The sequence below is a fragment of the Lagenorhynchus albirostris genome, chromosome 14, assembly GCF_949774975.1.
Source record: "Lagenorhynchus albirostris chromosome 14, mLagAlb1.1, whole genome shotgun sequence".
Classification (NCBI taxonomy): domain Eukaryota; kingdom Metazoa; phylum Chordata; class Mammalia; order Artiodactyla; family Delphinidae; genus Lagenorhynchus; species Lagenorhynchus albirostris.
In genome coordinates this window covers 58,526,254-58,530,736 of record NC_083108.1, presented here as the reverse complement: position 1 = coordinate 58,530,736, position 4,483 = coordinate 58,526,254, and the positions used below count along the sequence as shown (strand labels likewise).

Here is a 4,483-nt window from a genome sequence, read left to right as displayed (position 1 = left end):
GGGGAACATTGTCGGGGGAGCTGGACTCCAGCATTGAGTCAGGGTCCAGGGCAGGGGGCTTCCCTTCTCCGAGGAGGAGCTGCGGAACAAAGCAGCCCCAGTCCTAGAGAGAGTGTGGTGCTGACCATGAAATAACACATGAACTCAGGCTACAGAACAAAATAGAAGTGAGTCTAAAACCAGGGCCTTGGGGACAGTGACAAAGGGCTCTGGAACCAGAGACTCTCTGGTTTGGAGCCAGGTCCCAGCTTTCCAGAAGGGTGACTTGTTCAGCTTTTCTGAGCTCAGTTTCCTCATCAGTAGAATGACGATAACAGTTCCTCCCTCACAAAGTTGTGGAAGGGTTTTAGCAATAAAATGTGAAGTGGGAGCACGAGGTAAGTGTGTTCTTTCTCTGCCTGAGTAAGCTGGGGCAGCCTGGAGAGGCCACGCAGCCCTCCTGGAAACAGAACTTGCTTTGAACACAGAAAGAAGGTAAGGGTGTTCTCAGAAACATGGATGGTCAAGGAACCCCATCCCATCCTTTCTTAGCCACGCTGCTTCCTTGTACCAGCCAACTGCTTCTGCTGAAATGATGCATCCCAGGCAGAGGAGGGAGGAAGCAGCAGGGCTGAAGTCATGACTGGGATGTTCAGCAGGCCGGCACACCTGAGAACAGGTGTGCGCGTGCGTGCATGCACCAGACAGGTGGGGCAGAGAGAGGCAGTGGGGAAGGGGAGCCGCAGAGGTTGGCAGGGTGTCAGCTCGCGTATCCCCACTAGAGGTTCAGCACTGAAGGCAGGGTGATGAGGATCGAGGTCTAGATACTTCCTGCCTAAAGTCGGATTTGTCCTGGAGACTGGCTGAGGTCAAGGCTGGCGACAAGGACCAGATTGCTCCAGCAATGGGGAGAAGAGGGCTGGAGAAACAGTGGACTTGGAAGGGCTCTACCAGATTTCAGCACTGAGACAGTAAATCTGCCAAGACCCGTGATCAGGGGCCATAATGACCTTCAAGGCACAGTGTTGAACTCAGGTACACAGTGAGGTTCAGGTACTAAATGATCAAGGTGGACCATGGCCAGTGTGCAGAGTGGATGTCAGTGCCTGCTAATTATCAGCCCTGTGTCCAGGGATCTGTCAAAGGACTTCGTAAGTACATAACTGTGGGTGCTTCAGGTAATGATTAATACATAGGACTTGTGGAATGTTCCATTTCCAAGACACACTTATCAAGCTAAATTTGTATTAAGCCTGTTAGACAGGAGGGGAGGTTACAAAAACCAGAGGAATCTTCTGAGAAAGGTAGCTATTTAATCACAACACTTATGATGCTTGACTTGAACATACTTAAACTGACCTAGACATCTAGAGAGGAAAAATACAAGCTGTATTTTTCTTACATACACCTTTGCCTTATCTTTGAGTTGAGAGATGATTTTTTAAAAATGATTTAGAGTTCTCAATAAATTTTTAGAATATTGACAAATAAAACAGTTGCTAACACCTATGAATCAACACAGAGCCTGGTTTCCTTCAGCAAAGCTGGGAGAAGATTTCAGTCACCCAACCAAGCCCCACCTGTGCCCCAAGCAAGGTCCCAGGAGGGGTGGGTATGCTCTTGTTTTGGCCTCTTGACCTCCTGAGCTCTCCCAGCTCTCCAACAGCAAAAGCCCCAAATAGGGTCACTTCCACTGCTGCAGCTGACTCCAGGCATTATCACCCAAACCAAGACTGAAAGGTCCCCAGTAACACGGCGGGAGTACAAATATTTATTTTTAAATAAATTACTTTTTTCTGGCTTAATCAAAAAGCTTTTATAAGGTTTGATTTTAAACCACATGCAAATACAGTAATCTCTGACGGATTTGGCAAAGATTTATTTATTTTCTTCAATTTCTAGTTTTTTAAATGTAGACACAGATTTGCTTAGATTAACATTGATTCTCAGAGCCCCCAAAAGCTCAGCACAAAGGACGAGGTTAACTGATGAGGGGCCTGAAACAGATTGAGCAGGTGTCTCTGACAGAATGCTGACACGTCCCTGTCGCCCATCCGTTGGAAGTTGAAGCCATTACACTGTGAAAGCAAACACATTTTGGCATCTAAACTCTACTGTGGAGTTTGATTTGCACCTTGGTTTTCTAGTTCCTGCTTCGCAAAGAATAAATAGCAGAGTTCGGTGTAGCCTTTAGTAGACAATCTCCACCGTGTGCAACAGCCAGAGTCCAAGTCTCCATCAAAAGACACTGGTGGCCAGATGCTTTCCAATACGATCCCCAAGCCACTGGCCAGTGATGTGAGAGCAGCAGAGATGGAAGGAAAACGCTTAGAAATTCTGCTGAGAAAATGCCCCCTTTCTTCCTAAGACACACGCTCCTCCTGCCGAGAGAGGCTGTGTGCTTTGTTTGGTGTTTAAAGATGTTTAAAGGCAGTTTTTTGGAGGCGGGGGTGGGGGGGATGTTTTCAGACCGACTTGTCCAATCCACTGTCCAATCTGAGTTTTTCTTCAAAAGGCTTTCAATTTCTTCTCTTGATATAATCTTTGGGCTGAGGGCTGTTTTTCCTCCAACACTGTGGGTGTCTAGTTCAGAAACTACTAGTATCTTGTGGGTCATCACAGTGGACACTGGGGGTGACATCATCTAGGTTCATGTTGGGCGTCCAGTAGAATTTGATCCACATCATAAGTGCAAACAGAAATTGAGGCTGCCTGGGCATATACCCAGAAAATGTGAAAACTCTAATTCAAAAAGATAAATGCACCCCAGTGTTCACAGCAGCACTGTTTACAATAGCCAAGACATGGAAGCAACCTAAGTGTCCATCAACAGATGAATGGATAAAGAAGATGTGGTACATATGTACAATGGAATATTACTCAGCCAGAAGAAAGAATGAAATAATGCCATTTGCAGCAACATGGATGGACCTAGAGATTATCATACTAAGTGAAGTAAGTCAGACAGAGAAAGGCAAATATCACATGATATCACTTATATGTGGAATCTAAAAAAATGATACAAATGAACTTATTTACAAAACAGAAAGAGACTCACAGACATAGAAAACAAACTTATGGTTACCAAAGTGGGAAGAGGGGAGAGGGATAAATTAGGAGTTTGGGATTAACAGATACAAACTATTGTACTATACATAAAATAGATAAACAATAAGGACCTACTGTATAGCACAGTGAACTATAATAACCTATAATAGAAAAGAATATGAAGAAGAATATATATACTTGTATAACTGAATCACTTTGCTGTGCACCTGAAACACTGTAAATCATCTATATTTCAATACCAAAAAAACTTTAAAAACTAAAATTAAAAAAAAACAAGAAATTGAGGCTGGAGCTGTGCTCCGTTCCCATTACTGAGGTGCAGCTTCACCCAAGGGCCCTGCAGGTTCTCTTCCTGGAACCCTGGGATACCTGAGACTCTGGTGAGCTGGTCAGGCTCTGTGACAAGCAGGAATGAGACTTTGAGTTCATTACTTTTATCTTTTGCAATATACTTTATAAGTATTTTTAATAAAGGTAATATAGGGCTTCCCTGGTGGCACAGTGAGTTGACAGTCCGCCTGCCGATGCAGGGGACATGGGTTTGTGCCCCGGTCCGGGAAGATCCCACATGCCGCGGAGCGGCTGGGCCCGTGAGCCATGGCCGCTGAGCCTGCGCGTCCGGAGCCTGTGCTCCGCAACGGGAGAGGCCACAACAGTGAGAGGCCCACGTACAGAAAAAAATAAATAAATAAAAATAAAGGTAATATAATATTGAAATAAAATTCAAGTCCAATTTGCTTCCCTCCTCCTTTGCCTTCTTTCACTTTTTTCCCCAGAGACAACCCCACGGAGTGTCCTCCAGTACACCGCTCTAAGCGTATATGTATCCATTAGCAATATATAGCGGTTTTTAAATTTTAAATAATTTGTATCACACTGTTTAAATTTTCTACAACCTGTTTCTTTTTTCTTCTTAGTGGTATGTTTTAGTGACCTATGTTAATAAGGTTAACACATAGAGACCTAGTTCATTTTTTAAATTGCTATTTTAATGTTCTTGGGCATATAAACTTTATTTTTTATTTCTCTCTGATGGGTTTTAGATTGTTCTTTTGGTAGCTGTCTCTTAGCACTTACCTGCAAGTTTCTCTAGAGGAGGACTTTCTAGGTCACAAGGGATGTAAATTTTCAGCTTTACTGGATATTGGTAATTTGACATCAAAACAATTGTATCCATTTTCACTCCCACTAGTAGAATATGCAAGTTCCTCTTCTCCACTTCCTTTCCAACGTCTCATATTGTCCGGTTTGACGTTTTGTAGACAATCAGAGGGATATAATGTGGCATCTAATTTAAGTTGTGTTTCTCTTAGTGAGGAGGAGGACATTTTGTGAATTTTGGTGATTTTGTTTGCTTTTTCTCCTTCTTCTTCATATTTTTTGTCCATTCTTAAAAACTGGGGGTTTTGTTTTGCTGCTTTTTATTTCCTTGTGT

At 43.4% G+C, this 4,483-nt stretch overlaps 1 pseudogene; it reads right to left on the bottom strand.

The window, feature by feature from the left end:
* Positions 1-2,122: 2,122 nt before the first annotated feature.
* LOC132532207 (BCL2/adenovirus E1B 19 kDa protein-interacting protein 3-like) lies at positions 2,123-4,225 on the bottom strand (annotated as a pseudogene).
* Positions 4,226-4,483: the final 258 nt, after the last annotated feature.